The following is a 25,436-nucleotide window of genomic DNA, read 5'->3' as shown; positions in this document are numbered from 1 at the left end:
TCACTACAAGTGTACAAGAGGTACTAGTTCTAAAAAATAACTATAATTAAGAAGAAAAAAGATCATGAAACATTGATAAGGTATTTTGGTCATTTTACCAATTTTAATTTCTTTATTGCATCAAGATTTCAGTCAGTCAGTTAACTCCTGCTGTGCAAGATGAAATGATGAATTCTTTTACGGTCCTCTTCTACCTTCAGATTATGTTTGTTTATATTATTTTTACTTTGTCAGGTTTTATAACATTTACATTCAGTCCAGAAAGCATGATACCTTCAGCTATTTGGTGTTACTTGTATATTTATATGCATTCACTGAAACACACCAATTACGTTTTTTCCTCCCGAGGTTTCACCATTCCTGCTTTGGTTCTTTTAATATATCTCTTGGTATTTTTAATTTTTATTGAGGTCCCCTCCATCGGGGAAAAGTATATTATAATCCCAGAATTCTCTAATGTTTATGAATGGCTAATGTCTTGAGTGACAGTGTGGCAGGTTATAATTTTCTTTCTCTCAGAAATTGTCTTATTGATAATAGCTCATAATTATTAAGCATTTATGTGCCAAATATTGTTTTACACACTTAGCATGTTAATTTAATTCTCACAAACATCTTATGAGGTATAACTATTATTATCCACATTTTACAATGAGGGAACTGAGGTACAGAGAGGTTAACTTGTCCAAAGTGACATAGATAATACTGGTAATACAGAGTCTCCCAGGCAGTATGCCTTCTGAGCCTGTGCTTACCTACCAGGCAATACTTGCTACCCCCATTTTATGTGGGAGAAGTCTTAGACCAACCCCTGATTCCACCCCCTGCCCCCAACATTTTTTGTTCTTCGGGGCTATCTTTGCACTTGAGCAGAGTGTTTGACAGGGCAGAGTGTGGTACCTACAGAGGCACTTGGAGCCCGAGCTCCTTCTGGGGAGCTTCCAACCTCCACTGCACCCATCCATGGGGTGTCTCAGTCCTGTGGGCTTACTATGCTCATTTTCCCAACTCAGTCCACTGACACCGAGTCAGGCCACCCCTTTGAGGCCTGGAGAGTTGTCGAGTGGCTCTCCTCCTAATGGTTTCCCCCATGATTTCTGCAGGACTTACCTAATTACTCCAGTATGCTTCTGTGCAAACTGCAGAGCCTCCATGAGAACCTACAAGAGGTTGTTGGTTTGTTTTCTTTTCTCCATACTGCTGCTGAGGGTGGATAAAGGTCATGAGCTGAATCATGCTGCTTACTCCACCAGGATTTTCTCTGTGTGTCTTTTTGTTGTTTTTTATTTATTTTTTTTTATTTTAGCCACCACTGTTAAGTATTTATGGCATAAGTTGGCTCTTTTCCCTTTTTGTTGATTTTTTTTCATTTTGTAGGTTGACAACAGGAGGGACATTTCTATGATGCTACTTCGTTTTACGTTCTTAACCCAGAAGCCCTAATATAGGTTTAAAGAGACTTACCTTTTATTAAATCCTCTGGCAAGGTGACTTTATTGATGAAGTCTCCTTTCATTAATTTTTTAAACACTCATAAATTCTCTGTTTTGCTAATAGCATCATTTGACTGTCTCAGTGTATGAAGATTCTATTCAGAAAAGCACAATTTTTTTACATTTAAATTTTTTGTTGTTTAAAATATTACAGATGTCCCTTCTTATCCCCAGTGACCTACTCCACCCAGTCTCACTCCCCTCCCCAGTCCCTCTCCCCACCATTGTTTGTGTCCTTGCATTGTGCATATATGCATATACATTCTTTGGTTACTCTCTCCCCCTCCACTCACCAGCCCTCCTCCCTCCCTCTGACATTTGTCAGTCTGATCCATGCTTCCATGTCGATTAATCTATTGTGTTCATCAGTTTATTAAGTTCTTTAGATTCCATGTATAAGCATGATCATGTGATGTTTGCCTTTCTCTGCATGGATTATTTCACTTAGCATAATTTTCTCCACATCCATCCATACTGTCCCAAAGGGTATGGGATCCTTCCTTACAGCTGCATAGTATTCCATGGTGTAAGTATCGCACAGCTTTTGTATCCACTCATCTACGGCTGGGCACTTTGGCCGTTTCCAGATCTTAGCTATTGTAAACTGTGCTGCTATGAACATAGGGGTGCATATATTCTTTCTGATTAGTGTTTCAGGATTCTTAGGATATATTCATAGAAGTAGAATCACTGGGTCAAAAGACAGTTCCATTTTTAATTTTTTGAGAAACCTCCAAACTGTTTTCCATAGTGGCTGCACCAGTCTGCATTTCCACCAGCAGTATACTGTGGTTCCCCTTTCTCCACACCCTCGTTTGTTGATTTGTTGATGGAGCCATTTTGACAGGTGTGAGGTGATAACTCATTGTGGTTTTAATTTGAATCTGTTTGATGCTTAGTGATGTTGAGCATCTTCTCATATGTCTCTTGGCCATCTGTATGTCCTCTCTGGATAAATGTCTATTCAGGTCCTTTGTCCATTTCTTAACTGGGTTGTTTGTCTTCCTCTTGCTGAGTAGTATGAGTTCTTTGTATACTTTGGAAATTAGCCCCTTATCCTTGGCAAATATGTTTCCCAGACCATGGGGTTCCTTTGTATTTTGAGGCTGTTTTCTTTTGCTGTGCAGAAGCTTTTTAGTTTGATGTAGTCCCATATGCTTATTTTTTCTTTTTTTTATTTTGCCCTAGGAGATGTATCAGTGAAAATTCCACTACGTGGGATGTCTGTGACTTTACTGCCTATGTTTTCTTCCAGGATGTTTATGCTTTCATGACATACATTTAAGTCTTTTGTCCATTTTGAGGTATTTTTTGTGTATGGTGAAAGTTGGTGGTCTAGTTTCATTTTTTTGCATGTTTCCGTCCAATTTTCCCAGCACCACTTATTGAAGAGACTGTCTTTACTCCACTGGATGCTCTTGCCTCCTTTGTCAAATATTTACTGACCATAGTGGCGTGGGTCTATTTCTGGGGACCCTGTTCTGTTCCATTGATCTATATGCCTGTTGTTGTACCAATACCAGGCCATTTTGATTATAATGGCTTTGTAGTACAGTTTAATATCCGGCAAAGTGAATCCTTCCACTCTCTTCTTTTTTCTCAAGATGGCTGCAGCTATTTGGGGTCCTATTTGGTTCCATATAAATTTTCAAAATGTTTGTTCTAGGTCTTTGAAATATGCTGTTGGTATTTTAATGGGAATTGGATTGATTTTATAAATTGCTTTGGGTAGTATGGACATTTTAATGATGTTAATTTTTCTAACCCTTGAGCACGGTATATTCTTCCACGTGTTTATATCTTCCTCTATTTCTTTTTTCAGTGTCCTGTAGTTTTCCTAGTACAGGTCTTTTACATCCTTGGTTAAGTTTATTCCTAGGTATTTTATTTTTTTCGTTGCCATGGCAAATGGTATTGTTTTTTAAGTTTCTCTCTCTGAAAGTTCATTGTTGGTGTGTAAGAATGCCATTGATTTCTGGATGTTGATTTTGTATCCCGCTACCTTGTGAAACTCATTGTTCAAATCTAGTAGTACTTTGATGGAGTCTTTAGGGTTTTTTATGTACAATATTATATCATCTTCAAATAATGACAGTTTTACTTCCTCTTTTCCAATTTGGACACTTTTTATGTTTTCTTCCTGTCTGATGGCTGTGGCTCGGACTTCCAGTACTATGTTGAATAAGAGTGGTGAAAGTGGACATGCTGTCTTGTTCCTGTTTTTAAGAGAAATGGTTTTAGTTTTTGTCCATTGAGTATGATGTTGGCTGTGGGTTTGTCATATATGGCCTTTATTATGTTGAGATATGATCCCTCTACTCCCACTTTGCTGAGAGTGTTTATCAGAAATGGGTGCTGGATTTTGTCGAATGCTTTTCCTACATCTATTGATATGATCATATGATTTTTGTCCTTCATTTTCTTTATGAAGCACAATTTTTTTAACATGCTCATAATAAATTCAAGCAAAATTAATGAACAGAGTAGAGGTACCCTGACCAGCAATTCCTGCTGTCTATAAAGAACCAGATGTGAACTTATTTTATTTTTCTAGAAATTACTGTGCAGGTGTGTGTACAATGTCCCATCCTTACACAGGTGAAATCATACCATACACACTGCTCTGTAACATTTTGTCCATTGTGTGTTGATCTTTTCTCATCAGCACATATAGTTCCTACCTCATTCTTTTAATTAGCTGCATAGCCCACCTGTGGCCCACTGGTTGAGTGCTGACCCATGGATCTGGATGTCCTGGCTCAGATTCCCGCCAGGGCACATGCCTGGTTGTGGGCTCAATCCCCAGTAGGGGGCGTGCAGGAGGATCAGTGATTCTCTCTCATCACTGAGGTTTCTCTCTCTCCCTCTCCCTTCCTCCTTTGAAATCAATAAAAATGTCTTTAAAACAAAAAATTAGCTGCATAGTTTTCCAGTTGTGACATACTTAACCAGACCCCTGTTATTTAACCAGATCCCTACGACATGTTGACTCTTTCCAGTCTTTTAAAAATTCAGGCTGTGTGACATGTAATAACCTTGTGTGTATTTGTGTGTGTGTGTATGCGGTTTGTAGATTTGAGCTAGTAGGCTTGATAAATTTCTGGCAATGTTTGGTCAGAAATATATATATTTAAATCTTTTGAAGAAAGATAATCTGTCCCAAATTTTTAAAACTATTTTCCCTCCTCTCAACCCCTATTCTGTACAGTTGTCCCTCGGTTTCATATTGTTTTGTGTTGTTCTATAATATTGTTTTTGTCTTAAATGTTCTCATTAAATTATAAGCCCATTTATAACTTTGTAAACCCCACATCGCCTAGCCAAGTACTGGATATGTTATACCTCCTCAAATACTTATCAATATTTTGGAGTTGAGAATGATAGGTATGGTACATAGAGTAGTCAGGTGGCATTTAACAGAAGGGTCTTACAGAAACTGAGAATCGGTGGTCTTTTAAGTCAAGGCAGCAGTTGATGTGCAGGGTTTCAAAAAGAATGGGGAATAGGAACACATGTTGAGTATAGTAAGTTCGAGGACAGCCTGGCAGGGTGTGGCTCAGGGGTTGAGCGTCAACCTAGGATCCAGGCGATCAGGGTTCAATTCATGCTCAGGGCACATGCCTGGGATGCGGGCATGATCAATGACTCTCTCATTGTTGATGTTTCTATCTCTCTCTCTCTCCCTCTCCTTTCCTCTCTCTGAAATCAATAAAGATATATTAAAAAAGAAAGAAAGAAAGAAAGAAAGAAAGAAAGAAAGAAAGAAAGAAAGAAAGAAAGAAAGAAAGAAAGAAAGAAAGAAAGAAAGAGAAAGAAAGCTAGCTTGAGGACAAAGAGGGAAAAGCCAAAGTTCAATGATAGCGTTAGGTAAAAAATCCAGCTCTGAAGGGATTCAGATGGGAAAGGAGGGAATGAGAATTATGAGCAGCAAATGCAGAATAAATATTTCAAGAATTTGATATGAACCAGGTTTCTGCCTTGTTTTGGAGTGCCAGAGAGACCTGACGTATTTTCCAAAAGTGAGGAGAAATGATCACTATTTGGCAGGGTATATTTTAGTGTGCTAGAAAAGATGCAAGGAATAGACTCAGTCTGAGGAAGGACTAGAACGTGTGTCACTAACTACTGATTCTTCAGGACTTCTGGATACGAGCTCTGAAGTGTGAAGCTGAAGGCATTTAGACAGCGTCCAGGCTGTGCTGGGGGACTAGGCACAATGTCCGGAATGCGTTCTGTTCAGAAGCAGTTTCAGGAGAGCAACTCCTAACTCAAACCCCAGTGGAATGAACTTAATTACACAGGGCTGAACCAAAGTTATTTACTTCAGCATATTGCTTTTTTAAATATTCTGCTTCTGTTAGGTATATGAGGAAATCTGGTTTTCTTTCTTTTAATCTATCTCAAATTTAGCAGACTATTTGCTTTGGCAAGCCCATCAACACCGAGCAAACTTTTCCAAAACCTTAGCACACTCCTTTGAAATTTTCAGACTCAGTATTTGCAAGTTATTTACACTAAGGTAAATAAAATTTCATTTCTACAAACCTACAACCTTCTGTATCCAAGTTTTGTGTTTCATTATTTCCTTTTCCCATTCTGAAACAGCCAGACACTTGAGTTCAAAACTACCCCTGTGTTCCTTTGAGACACATCCCCTTGTCTTGAATTTCATTGCCCTTACTCCTAGTATATAGTCTTAACCATTAAAACGTGTAGCCAGAATCACTAAGTTCTACTTTAGAGCCATAACTGAGAGGTAGGTAGGTGGGCAATTGAGAGTTACTTGTTTAACACAAGCATTTAAACAGATCAAAAGCCTCACAAGAACAAATGATATGACCCACATGCCTTTATACCTTCTCAGAGGAACAAAAAGGAAGACATCCATTAACCTGGCCCAAAGATGCAGCCACTCTTAACATAGAATCCAAAGCCAAGTATGTCCACTTATATATTAAGAATATACTCTGTAAACAAGGTTTATGTATTCTAGTTTCCTTAGAAATTACCCAGATGTTCAAAAATTATTCATGAATTCCCTCAGTTTTCTATTAGTCTATGACTTTAAAGTTCAAGCGTTGGGAATTATCTGCAAATTGACATGCTACACTCATAAATGCTGTTCATGCAAATGGTTTTTCAGATACAGAATTCATTTTGGTTGTAATTTTATATTTTCCACAATTGTAAATATTATGTAGGTGTAACATTAGCTATTAACATCAGTAAATTAGTGTAAAACATTTTGGACATACATAGTAATTGATCTGTTCATGAAAAACATACCCAAACCTTACTTTTAAAGTGTCTTACATTATACCCCATACTGATAAAACCAGAAGAAATTATATATATATGTAAAAACTATTATTAAGCCAAAATTATTCAATCAGTTTGATTTGCCTAAGTATTCATCTCGATTTCTTGAGTTTTGATTCTTTATGAAAATACCTCTTACGTAGCATTTATTATAAGAAAGGATTTTTGTAAATCATTTACACTATTAAACCCATTTAAAAGAGTAGAAATTCAGTTTCTTTATTTTGGGGTAATTCTTGGAATATTTGTGTAAGTGCTTAAAATTTCTCTGAACTAATTCAATTTGACAGATATTGTAATTAATTTATTAATACTCAGGAAGAGGAAAGTAGTTTACATAATGATAATTTTGATTACTGCACACACACAAGCCTACAGAGAACTTGCAGCGTCAGTTGTGCAAACTCAGTCATAGATCAAAACAGACACAGGAACACAGATATTCACCGGTCAGACCTCCAAGGGTGTTCTTTCTTTTTTTTCTTTAATCCTCACCTGAGGATATTTTTGTCATTGCATTTCAGAGAGAATAGAAAGGAGTGAGAGAGAGAGAAACACTGATGTGAGAGGGACACATTGACTGGTTGCCTCCTGACCAGGGCCAGGGATCGAGCCTGCAAGTGAGGTACATGCCCTCAAGCTGAAATTGAACCCTGGACCCTTCAGTCCACAGGCCAATGCTCTAGCCACTGAGCCAAACCAGCCAGGGCCAAGGGTTTTCTTAATTCCAAGAAGCACAAGATACTTTCTTAGTGGATTTGAGGTCACCAGGGGCTGAAAAGACTCACAAACTGGAATCTCTGTTGTTACCTACCCAACAGAAAATGGATTCCATCATCCTAGTAGAAACCACCCAATGAGCACACATAAAACTGGAGTCCCAGTTATTGCAGCCACCGGTGTTGAATGGCATGCTGGTAACACTCATCAGAGCCACAACTAAAGCCAGTGAAGGACCAGCAATAAAAACGGAATTATGTCTGAGGGGTAGAGAGAGATGGATGGATGCCAGGGAGAGCAGACAAAGTTTCATTGTCCTTTGGGTCCATCTAAGAGCCAAACAGCATGCTAGGCTGCACGAGCAGGAGTGCCCGTCCCGTGCTGCATAGGTAATGGGCACTGGCAGCCTAGTCCATTGGTAATCTCAGTGAAGCCCCCAGAATGGACAGTTGTAATTATTACAGTTTTCAAAAAGCTAAAATCATACAAAATATAGAATGAACATGTGTCAAAGATTTACTGACATTAATAAGGGAACCAGTAAGATGGTAAAGGTAATTAAAGTTGCATCTGGGGGAATAGTTTATGCCCTCCCCATAAAAGGTGTTCTTGAGTAAAGGCAGTTGTGGTAATGTGGTAGGCCGTTATGGTAATGTGGTAGGCAGTTGTGGTAATGTGGTAGGCAGTTGTGGTAATGTGGTAGGCAGTTGTGGTAATGTGGTAGGCATTTATTAAAATGTGGCAGGCATAGTTGTGGTAATGTGGTATGCTGAAAAAACACTCTAATGCCCAGAACCTGAGGAAATGTTACCTTACAGGGCAGAAAGGATTGTGGGGATGCTATTTAGGCTAAGGATCTTGAGATGGGGAGATCCTGGATGATCTCAGTGGGCTCAGTGTAATCACACAAGGCTTTACAAATGGACAAGGAAGGCAGAGAGCAGGTCAGAATGAAGCCACGTGAGAAGGACCTGTTGCTGGCTGTGAAGTGGAGGAAGGGGGCCATGAGCCCAGAAATACAGCATCCTCTACAAGCTGGGTGTGGCGCTCAGCTTACAGTCAGCGAGAACATGGACCTCTCTCCTGCCCCTGGGAGGGACTGAATTCTTCCAGCAACCGAAATGAGCAGAAAAAGGACTCTCCCCTATGGTGTCCAGAAAGGAACACAGTCTGCCTACAGCTTGATTTAGCCTGGGGAGACCTGTACTGAACTGATCTCCAAAACTAAAATAATACATTTTCATTGTCTTAACCAACCAAATTTGTAATAATTTGTTATGACAATAGAAAACTAACACATTGAGATAGAGGTCAAATCTGTTAACATCCTGCAGGCCATTAAAACTATAACCTTTTATATCTATTCTAACAGATAGATAGACCTATGTGTGGTGCATTTTAACATCACACGAGTGATTTCATAACTATAGTAAATAGAAAAATCGTGCACATTACTCTAGATAAACCATCTTTCAGTTTCTCTGTTATCAGTGCCCCAGCTGACCTTGAAAGGTCCTGGTGCTCACCTTTTTGCCTACTCTTAGTTCTTTCTTAATTGCTGAGGTGAGGAAGCGTCATTTCATTGTATAGACTACAAGCTCCGTGAAGCCATCAACTTAATTGTCATAATTCATATTGTCTTACCCACAGGCCCAACCGTAGCAGGTGCTACACAGATGTTTGTTGAATGGGTGAGTAAAACTCAGCAACCCCACAGCTAAATTTTCCCTGTTGTGAGAGCTATGATTCAGCCACACTCAACTCTTTCTTTTCTTCTAGTGTGAACAAATGACACTCTGTCATCAGGAGACTTTTGCATTTGCTTTTCCCTGTGCCTGGAACCCACACCCACTCAGCTTGGGTAACAGGCAATTCTAAATTAGACCTCTCCTCCTCTGGGAAGTAGTGTGTAATTACCTCATGTTCCCCCACGTGATTCTCTCCGCTCTCACAGCCTCTGTACTTAACACCACAGCAAATATAACACGTTATATTTTTTTGTACAGACAACCTCCCCCCAGGGACAGTCTAATGTAGCGAACTATTAATAGTTGAAGCATCAACTCTAGTCAGACTGCCAGTATTCAAACCGTGGCTCTACAAGTGACTAGCTAGCAAGGTAACTGATCTTTCTGTGACTCAGTTTTCTCATTGGTAAAGTAGGCATAATAGTGACATACGGCCGTGGTGAAGGTTAAATGTTAAGGGCTTAGGACAGAGCTTGGTATATGGCTAACATAAGGGAAGCTGTTGCTTCGTAAGTTCCTTGAAATCAGAACCCGTCATGCTCACCATGGTCCTCAGTTTCTGATGCAGAATTAGAGTAGGGGCTCGCTTGGTGTTCTTTGGTGGCTTGAACTGAATTGTGATCCAGTGAGGATCATCCTTTTGTGGGGCCAGAATTGGAGATGAAAAAACAATGTATTGATAGTGAGATAAACTACCCAGAGAGGCTCACTGCACAGCCAGGGGAGTCCCTTTGCACTGAAATGTGTGGGAGTCAGTGTCCTGGCCTCCGTGCTCCCTGGCAGGGGCTATAGACTCAGCTCTTCCTGTACATATGGCTCATCACATCACAGATGCAAGCAACCTATTCCCCAAAGGACATGGATTTTCAGTAATGGCAAACTCTTCTATTTCCCCCTCCTCAATGCAGCACACACCTCCATTTATCCCACCCCCATGCTTTCTAGAGCAGGAGATTCTCCAGCTGTCTTCAGCCCCCTTACAGTCACCCTAGGGATCAGCCTTTGAATTTTCCAACAGCTTACTCAGGCCCAGGGTGTCCCTTGGAGGAATATAAAAGAGCTTGCTGTGGTTAAGGGAATGTAGGATCACTCTTATCCCTGGTTATTGGGGTTGGGAGCTGGGCTGTCACACTCTTTTTGGTGCACAGACTGAGAGCTTCCCTCCTTCAGCCCTTCTGACCAGCGGGATCTGGAAACACCAGCCCAGGCAGGAACCGCACAGAGCCACCCACACAGGCCAGAGTCTGTAGTGACTTCATCAAACTCATACTCCTGCAAACATCTGTGTTCATCCCACACAGAGTGAAAAGATAACATAAATTATGAGAAAAGCACAGTCACTTTGCAGAGATTGCCCCGCACTAGCCTGGAATTTGTACATGGACAGAGACAGAGATTTGGTACAAATATTCAAAGGCCTGGTCTTATTACGTGTTGAATGGGTGTGGGCTGCACCCTGATGAGCTATGAGGAAGCCTCACCAATTGCCTACACCCTTCTATTTTCCATGTGTTATTGAACAAGGTTTTATTATCATTGCAATTCTCATTTTAATGCACTTGTTTCCCTCAACATTGAGGGGCTTGAAAACAGTACATAAACATAAGCATTGAAAAATGAAATAAAGCAAAATGGCATCCCCTTGAATTATTGTTATTACTTTGCCTTTGAGAAAAGTGAGCCAGAAATGGTTACTCAAAGGTCATGTACCATGAGAGCCATAGAGAGCAGACTCCCGGGTTGTAGATTTCTGGAAACCGCACCTCATCCCGTCCTGTCTCTGGGAGTCAGGCACTGTTACCTCACTGCCTTACAACTAAGGATGCGCTCTTTTGAATGCCTGAGCCTGGGTTCTGAGAGTAGGTATTGGATGAAAGTTTAGTTGGAATTTGCACACCAGGATGACTGAGAAATGTCTTACTAAAAATAAAGGCATCCAAAAAGCTTAGCAGTATCTGCAAAGGCATTTCCAGATGCCCAGATGCCATGTGCAGGCTGACTGGCCCCTCATCTCTCCAAGAGAGCGCTGTGTTGACATCTAAAGGGTCACTGTTCCAGAAGGCAGCTTGTATGGGACCACAGCCCTTCCAGAAATCACAAGACCAAGTTGGAAAAGACACAATGAAGTTCTCCCTTGGGCTCCAGGCACCTCCTGGCTTGAGTAAAAGAGCATTCTAGGAACACTACACTGCAATGTCAAAGAATAGGTTGGCATCATCCCTTGAGGACTGTTGCCGTGGATTTATCTTAGGAAAGAATGGGAAGTAGAATTTTTTCAAGCCCACTCCCAGCCTAGTGCTTCCATCCTGTGCAGCTGGGCAGGAGGGTAAACAGTGATGCTGCAGATGAGTCAAGGCCTTACCTTGGTAGGTGAGGAGAGTATACTTTGCCAGAGGCCCCCTTTCCTGGGCACTGGTCTGCAGCATCTCACTGTTCCCTCTCTGCCCCCAGGAATGCCCTGCTGGGCAGAGCCCTGCTGCCAGACCTTTGCCATCTTTGCCACCGCCCTCGCAGCCTTCCCTGTGGAAAAGACTCACCCTGGCTTGTTTCCAGGGAGCCCTGAAGCGGCTTCCTGGTGGGTCTGTGATCTGCTTCCTACTGAACTGTGAGTAGCTGCTGTTGACCAGTGTGCTCTACTACCAGGTAATGGATGTATTCCCTGTTTTAACAGGGCTTCTTGAGGTTTTTTTTTTAGGTTGTTTTTTTTTGCCGTTAGAAACTAAGTAAATATTTTACTTTGACTAAGAGAAATTTGTAAAAGAAGGAAATCATTGGGGCTTTTATGTTATTATAATTAAACCTACTTATAATAACTAGCATTCTTAGCTTTCCCCTCTGTAGATCAAATGATTACAGTTCTAAAACCATTCCTTTAAAGCAACCAGTTTTCACTTGTTCCCTTTGTTGTGATCGATTCTCTTCTGTGAGTTCACCAAGAAAGTCTCAATCTAACTAAAATACTTCCCAACAGGACCCTAAAATATGTACAACCTGATATATGCTTCTGTTTTCTTAACTTTTTATCTTTATCACACCTTTCTTAATATTTACCACTAATGTCTAATTAACCGATTGAGTATTTTTTAAATCGTTGTTCTTATTGTATTTATTTATATTTTTATTTTATTGAGTAAATATTGACATACAGCAGTATATTACTTTCAGGGGTACACCATCATGATTTGGTGTTTGAATATGCACTTGACTCTTGAACAGTGCAGAGGTTAGGGAACCCCCAGCCCCCTGCAGCCAAATATTGACATACAACTTTTTACTCTCTCAGATTTAACTAATAGCCTACTGTTGACCAGAAGCCTTCACCAAGAACATATACAGTCAATTAACTCATATTTTGTATGTTATATGTATTACATACTGTATTCTCGCAATAAAGTAAGCTAGAGAAAAGAACACATTATGAAAGTCAGCCCTGGCAGGGCCGCTCAGTGGGTTGGGCACCGCCCACGCACAGAGGGCTGCGGGTTCTGTTCCTGGTCAGGCGCAGACCCGGCTGCGGCTGGATCCCTGGCAGGGGCTGTGCAGGAGGCAGCTGATCGATTAGAGTTTCACTGTCCCCCTCTCCGTCTCCCTTCCTCTCTGTAAAAATCAATTTAAAAAATCTTAAAAACATCACAAGGAAGGAACAACACACAGCACTGTACGTACCTATAGATACTGTAGGGTTATGTCTGTTTACAAGATGGAAAAATCTGCATCGGGTTCCTCAGTCTGCCTGAGCATCTGCCCTCAGAGCAAAGCCAGAGTCGGGATGGTCAGAGGCCAGGAGAGCAGAGTGGAGGCTGGAGCAGCAGCAGCCTGGGGGCTGCAGGAGTGAGCTGTGCCCCTCTGCTGAGGCAGAGGCCAGCGCAAGGCCATCAAGTGGGAATTAACTGGCTGGGCCAAAAGTGTGGACTCAGATAAAATCATCAGTGTATATGGTAATCTTTAGATTCTGAATTTTGTGTTATGGGTCATGAAACTAATACAATGTATAGTCCATACCATGAATAGTATGGGAATGATTGAGCAGTTCAGTAAAGGCAGGGACCTTAAAAAGGGGCTCAGCTGTTGCCCCAGGACGTGCTGACATTTCAATGGGAATATATTAGAATCGATGTTGAAATCAGTGTCTTTCTGAAATATGCTTCTTAAATCCATTCTATAAAAAGTGATGGTGCAATATTTGTCCTTAGCAAAGAGTGCCAGTTATAGATAAGATTGCTGTACGCTTTAAACAAAAAATATTTCCTGAAAGCCTCATGTGACCTGAAGATACTAGGACACTAGTCGGTGGGATACATCCGCTGTATACAAGTGACAGGCAACTCACCAAAGGGGAAACGCACTGTGAGCTGTGGTCAAACTGTGTGATCAAAAAGTCACAAATGCAGGTATTGTCAGGTTCCTGATTCATGTCACTAGGACATTTTTTCACTATCCAAAGCTGGAGTAGAACCTGAAACTGGTATGATAGGTTGTATTTTACACTAATATGCCTGCACCTTAGTTAGGAAGCAAGTTAGTATTATATATTCAGCCACAAAGAATGATTTAACCTTTTGGTTTAGTCATCGGATTTTCAAGGTATTTTGTTAACACTCACCTGAGGATACTTTTTCCTTAGAGGTTGTTTTGTTTTGTTTTGTTTTGTTTTGTTTTGTTTTGTTTTGTTTTTGTTTTGTTTTGTTTTGTCTTGTTTTGTTTTGTTTTGTTTTTAGAGAGAGAGGAAGGGAGGAAGGAGGGGGAGAAAAAGAACAAAACATAGATGTGAGAGGGACATATTGATATGTTGTTTCCCAAACATGTCAGAGAACGGATCAGATCAAACCTGCAACCCAGGCATGTGCCCTTGGCTGGAATTGAACCCAAGACCCCTGAGTCCATGGGCAGCCACTCTACTCACTGAGCCAAACTTGCTAGGGCCAGGCCTACTTCTTTTTGGATTCTCATACTTACTTTTCCTGCACTTCCCATTGAAGAATTTTAATGAAACTTTTTCATGCATAGGCACTGATACATAATATGGCTGCAATGGCAAGGATTCTGCTAGATCTCTTTTAGATTCAAACGCAATATATTGGCTTTATTTTCTATAGGGAATATTCTTGAGTCCTTTCATTAGTCTGAACTTAGAAGGCAGCTGTCACTTTTTGTACAACTGAATTAATTCCATTTGCAAAATAGATTACATGGTTTCACTTTTCAAGTATGTGGGAAGAAACCTTTAAAATAATTTTCTGTGACTTTTACATAAAAATGTTGACTAGAAAAATTTCTCCACAAGCAGTTTAATAAACTTGAAATTCAGTGCAGGAATTTCCTTGGAGAGCAAAGCAGTTGGTTTGGTGTGTACATATCTAATGCTGGTGATTCTGTTCAAATGAATCATTCAGATTCTTGTGAACCAGAGAGCCACACATTAGGTTTGTGCAGGAATCTAACTATTACTTGGAGGGAAAAAAGGATTCTAGGTAGATAAATTTGTGAAGTGCTGGTAGATATTATTCATTACTTGATTGATTAATTTTTAACATCAGGGTGCATTTAGGTCCGATAAGAACCAGAGATAGAGCATATTTAGATTTGACCAACAACCCCCCTTTTTAAAAATATATTTTTATTGATTTCATAGAAAGAAAGGGACAGGAAGAGACAGAGAGATAGAAACATCAATGATGAGAGAGTCATTGATCGACTGCCTCCTGCATGCTCCCAAATGGGGATCGAGCCCCCAACCCGGGTATGTGGGAATTGAACCTCGATCTCCTGGTTCCTAGGTTGATGCTCAACTGCTGAACCATGCCCAGTCGGGCAAATTCCCTTTGAAAAATAGAAGCATTATTGTGTGGTTTGGAAAATAGTGCCTTAGCCATTAATCTAGCAGGATGTTGCTCCGCTTTCTTAAAGATGGGCTAAGTGGTTTGAGATGGAGATTACTGAGGAGAATCATAGGGCTATTTTATTTTATTCATTATTATTATTATTTTATAATTTTATTTTTGTTTAAAATATTACAAATGTCCCTTTTTCTCCCCAGTGACCCATTTACCCCATCCCTTCCCCCTCCCCAGTCCCTCTCCCCACCATTGTCCGAGTCCTTGGGTTGTGCATATATGCAAATAAATTCTTCGGTTACTCTCTCCCCCTCCACCGACCCTCCCTCGTCCATCCCTCTGACATTCATCAGTCTCATCTATGCTTCCATGTCACTGAATCTATTTGTTCATCAGTTTATTAAGTTCTTTAGATTCCATGTATAAGCGAGATCATGTGATATTTGTCTTTCATTGCCTGGCTTACTTCACTTAGCATAATATTCTCCAGGTCCATCCATACTGTCCCAAAGGGTATGAGGTTCTTCTTCTTTACAGCTGCATAGTATTCCATGGTGTCAATGTCCCACAGCATTTTTATCCACTCACCTACTGACGGGCACTTGGGCTGTTTCCGGATCTTAGCTATTGTAAACTGTGCTGCTATGAACATCGGGGTACATATATCTTTTCTGATGTATGTTTCAGGATTCTTAGGATACATTCCTAGGAGTGGAATCACTGGGTCAAATGGCAGCTCCATTTTTAATTTTTTGAGGAACCTCCATAATGTTTTCCATAGTGGCTGCACCAATCTGCATTCCCACCAGCAGTATACTAGGGTTCCCCTTTCTCCACACCCTCGCCAGCACATGTTTGTTGATTTGTTGATGGCAGCCATTCTCACAGGTGTGAAGTGATACCTCATTGTGGGAGGGATCACATTACCAGACTTCAAACTATATTAAAAAGACACTGTAATCAAAACGGCTTGGTATTGGTACAACAACAGGCATATAGATTGATGGAACAGAACAAAGACCCCAGAAATAGACCCACGACACTATGGTCAGTTAATATTTGACAAAGGAGGCAAGAGTATCCAATGGAGTAAGGACAGTCTCTTCAATAAGTGGTGCTGGGAAAATTGGACAGATACATGCAAAAGAATGAAACTAGACCACCAACTTTCTCCATGCACAAAAATAAACCCAAAATGGATAAAAGACTTAAATGTAAGTCACGAAACCACAAAAATCCTGGAAGAAAACATAGGCAGTAAAGTCACAGACATCCCACGTGGTAGAGTTTTCACTGATACATCTCCTAGGGCAAGAGAAACAAATGAAAAAATAAACATATGGGACTACATCAAACTAAAAAGCTTCTGCACAGCAAAAGAAAACAGCCTCAAAATACAAAGGAACCCCATGGTCTGGGAAAACATATTTGCCAAGGATGAATCTGATAAGGGGCTAACTTCCAAAGTGTACAAAGAACTCATAGCACTCAGCAAGAGGAAGACAAACAACCCAATTAAGAAATGGGCAAAGGACTTAAATAGACACTTCTCCAAAGAGGCCATACGGATGGCCAAGAGACACATGAGAAAATGCTCTACTTCGCTAATTATTAGAGAGGGTTATTTTTTAAAATTACACCTTTATTATTCCACATGGTCTATACTTTGTTTTATGAACATATATCTGCCTGCTTTTTATTTCTGCCTAAATAGAAGATTATCCCACCTGGGTGTAAGGTGGGCTGCAGGCTGACCATCCTCTACATTGGTATAGCAAACACTTTTTACACATAGCCCTATGATTAGCTCCAGAAAGCCTTCTATTTGAAGCCCCAAATTAATCACGTGGCATGGAAGAAAGAAGTGACACCTTAGCTTTGGAAATACAAGGCAAGAGTTAAAAACCACTTCTTCGAAAGTATTAAAAATTACTATCTTGGAAGTGTGCTGTGGATTAGAAGTGAGGTTCCATGCTAACATTTAAATGTGCCATGTTGAATAGCCCCAAAGTAAACCATGGCTCACCAAATAAGCTTGTTTGTTGAATATAGTTAGAATTAGCCTAAATGGCAATTTTCAACTGGTGTCTTGCAAGAACTTTTCAAACTTGCAATACCTGACTATTTAGATGGGACATTGACCTCTTTTCCCTTATATTGCCAAATTAAACACATGACAACAGCCAACTCATTGAGAGAGAGGAGACAGGGAAGGGAAAGCTACCCCATGCCCCCTCTCTGCAGTCATGAGGGATGTGCGCCTGCGATGCCCGGCCCACGTTACAGGAGGAGCATGGGAAACAAAAATCAGCCCAGACCCTCGTGGCGCTTTTACTCTTCTGGCCTTTGTGAGAGCAGGATGACGTGTGTGCTGCAGGCGTGTTCACTCAGGTGACCACACTCATTTCAAATTCAAATTTAAAGAGGTCACTTTTCAATGGAGCAGAAACTCTCGTATGTTTTTATTAAGGTATTTTAGTTGATTACCAATAAGTGGTTCGGGATGCAGCCAGGGATGCTGGTGCATCTAGGGGTTAGTGCCTGGCCAGAAACTGGTTCTGAGAGCTGCCAACTGTGAGGTCCTGGTGACTCAAGTGAGGTGGGTAGAAATCAATGTAGGATTAGAAACCACTACTGGTGTGAGGCCCAGATATGCAAGAGGCAAATTTTTCTATAAGGTAAGTCCCTCCCCTGCTCTGATGGGCTTTGCTGTTTTCTTCTGTACTTGGATGTTCTTTCATTTGCATCTAATAGAGAATATCTGTTTGGTCAGAAAGTAAAACCTAGTTTTTAGATTTTACTTTATGGAACTCATCTTTCCAGGTAATTTAAATTATAAATTTTGTTGGATATCATAAACAATTGAATAAAATTTTGTATCATTTTGTATGTTAGTAATCAATCTGTCGTAATCAGCAACTTTTATTTTTCTGTGAAATTTGAATCAGAATTGATCAGTTACATTTTTTCTATTCTTAGAGCAAGAGAAGAAGAAGACCAATGATGTAATTCATGTAAATGAACAGTTGAAAAGTTAAGAAATTAGTGGTTTGATTTAAACATCATCTGTCATGATTTCTAAAAAATATAATGGACTTCTTTTTGTTGATTTTCTAAATGTGTTCTGTTTTTCTAATGTTCAAACATGCATATTCAGGAATGTCTTTTGCTTAGTAATGCCCTTTTTTGTTTGAAGTTTTTTCACATTTAGGTTAAATTTCTTTTTTATAAAAAAAAACATGGTTATATCAATTTTAGTGAGAGAGGAAGGGAGGAGAGATAAAAACAAAAACTTTGATGAGAGAGAAACATCAACATCAAATGGCTGCCCCCCACACGCATCCTTCTGGGGATGAAGCCACAGCCCTGGCATTGCCCTGACTGGGAATTGAACTGCTCACCTCCTGGTGCATGGGCCTATGCTCAACTACTAAGCCACACCGGCCAGGCTGGGCAAGATTTCAGTAAGATGGTTGTGATATAAAGATCTGCCTTTTTGTGTTTTGCCCTAATTTTTAAACTTATTTTTTAACAAAAGCATGATAGCTAACTTAATGTTTAACACTATCTACTGACTTCCTGTCCTAGCAAGAAAAAGCTTAGCTTTCTCACTCCACTGCACCCTTATTTCCCTCCCTCTGCTCCCTCACATGTATCACAATTTTATTGAATCAGAATCAATGTTACATTATTATGACTGTGCAAATATTGTTCCCTGCCGAGTCATGTAGTTCTGTGGCTGCGCCTCTTTCTTGTATACCCTTTATTCTCTTTCTTAAATTTTACTGACATCTGGTGCTTTTCCACTTGTCCAGGATAATTCAGTCCCCCTCTTTGTAGCCAACATGATCTCACGTAACCAGATGCAGTAAGTAGGCTGTTCTTCCTGGTTGCAGAAACAAAGTTTTGTACCTAACAATCTAATAATCAAGCACAGAAAGATGACTATTAGACAGAAATACTACATTTATGCTACACTAACTTAATATGTAGTAATTCTTTAATTTGTGTGTGTGTGTGTGTGGAATTAATTTCCGGACTATATTCCCTTGCCTGTTTTGAACAACTCTTTTCCCTCAAATGTAGTAACATTTGTCAGATGCCTATCAAAAATATTTTCCATCTATGAATCACATCCATTTTGCCTGGGCGGGTGTGGCTCAGTAGTTGAGCGTTGACATCAGATCCAGGAGATAGAGGTTTGATTCCTGGTCAGAGCACATGCCTGGGTTGGGGGCTCGATCCCTGTTGGGGGCATACAGGGGGCTGCTGATCAATAATAACACTCTCTTCATTGATGTTTCTATCTCTCTCTACCTCTCCCTTTCTCTCTCTGAAATCATTAAAGACATATTTAAAAATAAGTAATTACAAACACACACATCTGTTTCATATTTTTCTTGGAAACAACCTACCCGGCCTTTTGTTATCTGGCTGTAGTATGACTGGTTTTCCCTAGGCCTGCTCTGTGCCCGTTTTCCTGGCATGACCCTTGAAGTCATCTGGGATCTCGCAGAACTGCTCTCCTGTGTTGCATCTCCTCTATACTATGTCCCATGCTTCCCTCTGTCTTGTTATACTCCCTTGTTTTACTGGATCGCATATCCCTGGGAAGCGGTACATGGGCCGCCATTTGTAGAGATCCCACCCCACTGAAATGCCTATTTTATAGGATATAGAATTCTAGGTTGAAACTAACCTTGGGGGTTTTAAGACATTTCTACTGTTTGCTCATTTGCAGTGTTGCTCTTCAGTCTCTTGGCATCGTCTGATGTGTTGTATATTACCAATATTGCTCATTTTCACCCCAGACCTTGCATCTCTGGAAGCTTTTAGTACCTTCTCTATCTGTGGGATTCTGAAATCTTATGATACAGTTTGGCTTGTACCTTTTTATTTTATTATGATCATTAAGTCTGCAGATATTCTCTAAGCGAATTGGTTTTGTTTCTTTCTTATTTTTTCCACTTATCCTTTTGTCTAGTGATCCTTATTACTCAGAAGTTGGACTCTTAGGCCAGTGTTCCTATATGGATCTTGAAGTCTTTCCCCTCCTGTTTTTTATTTTGTCTGTTTCTACTTCAGATTTTCTTGATTTATGCTCCAGCCTTTCTATGGATTTTTTTTTTTTTTTTTGTCAGTGTTATTTTAATTTAGAGAGTCCTTTTATATACTGTCATTCTTCTTTTAATAGCATTTGGTTCTTTCACTTTATGTCTTTCTAAAATTGACTAAGGATTATATATGTTTTAGGTTCTTATTTGCTTCTGAGTTTTATCACTGCCATTAATTCTTCCTGTTTTGACCTCTCTTACTCTCTGGCTCTCCTTAGATGTATAGGGGTCCCTGGTTGTCCCTTAGGTCTAATTGGAAGCACAGAGAGTGAGCAGGACTTGTGTTCACTGACAGTCATCACTGCCAGGATTTGGGGGCCAATCCTCTGGATTCTGAACCTGCCTTGAGTGCTCTCAGATAAACCAGCTGTCTCATTCGTGCCCCAGCCACACTTTGTAGACATCAAGTTTCTGCTTCTTGTGTTCTGTCATGCCACTTACCACTCCTCTGTCCAGTTTCCTGCTTTCAAACATTAAAAATCATCTGCTGTTTATACTACATTATGAGTAACTTATTTTGTATGTATTTAAATTTTCTTTTCAATCCTCACTCTTTGATATTTTTTTTCCATTGCTTTTCAGAGAGAGTGAAAGGGAAAGAGAAGAAAGACAAACATTGATGTGAGAGGGACACATCGATTGGTTGCCTCTGCACGTGCCCAACCCTGACAGGGGCCAGGGATGGAGCCTGCAACCAATGTCCATACCCTTGACCTGAATCAAACGTCTGACCCTTCAGCCCATGGGCTGACGATCTAGTCCCTGTCCTAAACTGGCCAAGGCTATGTCTTTAATTTTAATGAGATATTTCTAAAAGGAAGATGCCGGAGCCCGCCGGCAAAGTCAAATGGTCCTGAGGAAGGGGTGAGGATGAAGAAAAGACAGACACAAAAAAGATAGGATCGGGAGGACTGCAGCTTGTGACTGCTGCCAGACCAGAGTTTATTTTCCCAGCACAATTTATACAGGCACTGTTGATTTTGCTGAATAGCACCCCGCCCCACATTCCTTCCCCTTACCCCATACAGAGTAGTTCCTTCAAGGCAGCATGAATGCTCTTTCAGAGTAAACACCCTGCCTCCTGCAGGAGCTCAGACCTTGGTAACGATCTTTATCTCAGCTTCTAATGGGAACTTTTGGGGAGGATTGAGTCCTTGGCTTGGCATGTGGCTTGACTGTCCCTTGACCCTTCAGGCCAGGACCAAGTTCCTGATAAGCCTTTCTGGAATTTCTGGCTGCAAGCTAAATTAGTACCACCTTGGTGCCTCAAGGTCTGGGTCAGGGAGCAGGAGAGCACATCTGCAGCTCACCCAGGCAGCTCCTCTGTGCCTGGGGCCACAGCGGCTCCCCACAGGAAGAGGAGGGGAAATGGATTTGTGGTCAGGCCTCCATGTTTAACACACACTTAGAAACTATATCTAAAGTGTAAATCAAAGTTGAAAGTTTTAGATTCACATAAGTAATAATATTAATTTAGAGACTGTTTTGGTTATACCTGTAATTACTATACTACTTTTTTTTACTAAAGCCTTGATTAAGAATTCTATTAAAACCACACACCTTGCCATTGTATCCCATTAATGTGCAAAAGAGATGGAGCAGTTTTCACTAATGCATAAAGTGTTAGAAAATTTTAAGTTAATTAAGGGTGATTAATTTTCAATATCCAAAACTTGTGAAAAAGTAGTGAGAAAAAAGTAAACTTCAGCTTTATTTCTTATAGGGTTAGGATTTGGCAGTGAGCACAGTGGGTGGGGCAGAATTTGTATAGACCCTTGACCTCTGAGTTTAAAGCTTGTGATGTGACTTGTTAGGCTTCTAGTATGATTGTTCTTCTAGTCTTTGCCAAACAATCTTAAGTCTACTAATTATGCCCTTTCTTTTCTTGTGCAAATTAATAGCATTGAAAATAATAGGCCTGGGCTGGAAATATCAGGGAGCACCCTATCTGGCAAGGATGCAGACAGCTGGCCACACATGGATGAGCAGTACATCAAAGGCTTTTTAGAGAATCTGAAGAAACCGAGGGAAGTGAGATCTGTGTTCCCCTCCCATTCGCTCACCCTATTGGGCCAAAATGGAGACAACAAGCTGGTGCAGCTGACCCCCGACTACCAATTGCTGCCCCACCCCTCCCAGCACAGCACTCCAGGCCCCAGCATTAACAGGAGGCCCACACGCAGTCTGAGCTCAGAGGAAGAATCTGTTCCACAAGTCTTGCTTCCAGAAACTAAAAGTAATGGTCGGACAGTGACAGAAGAGAAGAGTCTTGGTGATATGGTCTCTGAGGTGAATAATAAATTCAAAGAACTAAAAATGAATTTGGACAATATGAATAAATTTCTGGAGGAAGGACAGAGAGCCCTCAGAGGCCTAGAGGGCTCTGGTGTGAAGAGGTGTGAAGAACTCGAGCCCTGCTCCAGATGAGACCAATGTCTAATGAAATGAACGTCCTTCATGCTTTCTGGCAGGCCAGTCATGAGACCAAGCTGGTCACCCATCACCCCAGCCCGTGTTGAAGTACAGCACCCCATCTTCTACCCTTACAGCCACTTCTTTAAGATAAACAAGAGCAACAGAATTTATTATGTAGAAGCAATGACCTCTTCTGCTTTCTTGGTGCAGTGTAAAGCATTGCAGCCCACAAAATTCCAGAGGATAGATAACTAGAAAGTTAATTAATGCTTATCTTAGCTTCTGTCTACTGCTTCGCTAGTTCCACCACTTGCGTCCCCTTGACCGAACTGCCCCCCTTCACCAAATAGAATGTAGTTTGTTTGTTTTATTTACCTTTATATTCTCCCTGCAAAAACTGTTTGGGGCTGTGAGTTTGTTTAGGGCAAGCACCCCTCACAGCCACTGCTGGCGACTAAAAAATCTCACACACTCAATTTGGTCTCTGTGTGAATTAGTCTCACGTAACCTGGGTATAACAGTGTGACATGTTTTTGTGAATGCCCCATTCTGAATGCACATCCACGATTGCTCTGACTGGCCTGATGCTTATGCTAGAACTTCCTTCCATGAACCTCCCTGGACTCCTGAACCAGGAGTTGTGCTCATGCCACGTGGAAAACAGACGTAGAGGTGCCCAAATGGCTTCTGGTAGATGCTGGGCTCTACCAGCACTGCCATCTCCACAGCACTCTAAAATACTCCTATGCCTCACTAATTTCACCTTATTTCCAGCTGCAAAGGTACTCTGATGCCCTTTGAAAGCCTTTGGTTCCAGCACAGTGCTCTGGGGGACTGAGGGAGATTCTAGGCCTCAGCCAGGAATCTGAGGAAACCCCACCCACCACCCAGTCCAGCCACAGGGGCACCATATTGTCAGCTGCGTGTGAACACTGTGATGATCATAGTTATCACTGTCCCTTCCGCTGATGGAGTGATGGTTGAGATACATGTGTGAAGCGTTATTTTTTCTTCCCGTGTATCCAATATTTTACTAAGCTCTTTAGGGAGCAGAGAAAATGCATCTGAAGGCAGTTCTTTTTGCAAACCTGCCCTATTTTCTAAACAGACTGCACACATATCTCCATGTGACCTTCTGCAGGGTTGGGAGTTGATGGGGACGGCAGAAAAGGGCACTGTTTACTCTGAGGGTCACTGACCTGGTCTCACCTTTCATGGACAAGGAGAGGAAGCCATCCCTCTCCTGAGATGTGAAGCACTTCAGTTCCACAGGATGCTGAGATGTGACACTGGAAGCTCTATGCATCGTGTTTGTGTGGTGTGTGCCTGTCCACTTGCACCAGGGCATCTGGGATGACGAAAAGCTCCTGGCTTTCTGTGGATTTGTTGCTGTCCCTCACTTGATTGCTCCAGGACACACACAGTCCCCACTTACAGCCAGAGGGACGCTTCACGGAAATGCCACGGACTATCCTGGTGCTGACTACCCATGCTGCATTATTATAATTATTAAACAGATTCTTTCCCTAACTTTACAAATTTTAAAAGATGACTTTCCATTTAGAATGAAAGTATTACCATTTTTATTCTGTGTTTGTTTTTTGAGATCTCAAAATTAAGTTACATGGTAACTGCGTAGCTTAGAGAGCATAGAGCTTTAGCTATATTGAAAATATTTCTAGGTTGAAGGAAATTTTATTTTTCAAAATAATGTTTGATGCTTTTTAAAAAATATACCATCCAGAATTTTTTGTTGATAAAGAATAAGTGACTTTGCAGTAAAATGTCTGAAAGAAGGAAAATAGTGTTTTACATTATGTATGGATATTTCTGATTATTGGCTACTGGCAATTTTAAGTGCTCGGTACTTAAAGGGCATCAAGTAGATGTTCCCTCTGCCCCATCTTTTGTGTATTTGTGGGGGACACTGATGGGAAAGAATGACAGCATGATGAGAAATACTTGATATGAATAAGAGGAGGACAACGTATCTGAATTAGTTTCAAAAACATACAGCAAAACTGAGCATATTAAAACTGTTGGTTTCTGTGATGTGAAAAAATGCTATTACTTTCAACTTCCTACAGTGACTGGGATTAGATATTGGCTTTATTTAAGGAAGAGAATTGTCCTAAAGTAGTGTAGGCTATTTCAGTTTTGATAATTGCTGTATTGTGCTCTCTACAAATCAAGGGACACTTCAAAAATAAATGGATACGTCCAAGCTGGGTTAAAGGTAGTTTATTTTCTAGAGGTTCTCAAAAAGGGTATTGTCACCTCTCCAGTAGCACTGCAGATGAATTCGAATGTGTATCTGTAGGAAGATTGACCTTTCATTGTAATTAATTTTACATAATGTGTCAAACACTTGTTGAACTCCGAGCATGCCCAGGCTCTGGCTCAGCAGCTGGAGGTAGGAGAGGAGCGAGTCCTGCCTTCCCTAGAGAAGCCCCCTGTTTATGGGGGGACCCTGGTAGCAACTGATACCTTGTAGCAGGTGGGAGCTCAGACTTGCGAATGTGCAGAAAGGGTGCAGCTTGGTAGTGCGGCTGCTGGCAAAGTATCCTGGAGGGATATTGGGGTGGGGCAGGGTCAGCTTGCCAGGACAACAAGAAAGAAAAGGGCATTGTGGGCAGAGAGACCAGCGGGAGTGAGGCATGGTGGTGATGAGTGTCACATAACTTAGAAAATAATATTTAGAAATGAGTGGAAAGGGTTCTCTGAGGTTCTTGCTTGAGTAATGTAATGACAGTCTCATTTAAGCATGAAGTGAGTTAAATGGTTAAAGTTGTT

The sequence above is a fragment of the Miniopterus schreibersii genome (genome assembly GCF_964146895.1).
Source record: "Miniopterus schreibersii genome assembly, contig: HAP1_SCAFFOLD_158, whole genome shotgun sequence".
In the NCBI taxonomy this organism is placed as follows: Eukaryota; Metazoa; Chordata; class Mammalia; order Chiroptera; family Miniopteridae; genus Miniopterus; species Miniopterus schreibersii.
Note: the sequence above shows the minus strand (reverse complement) of the source record.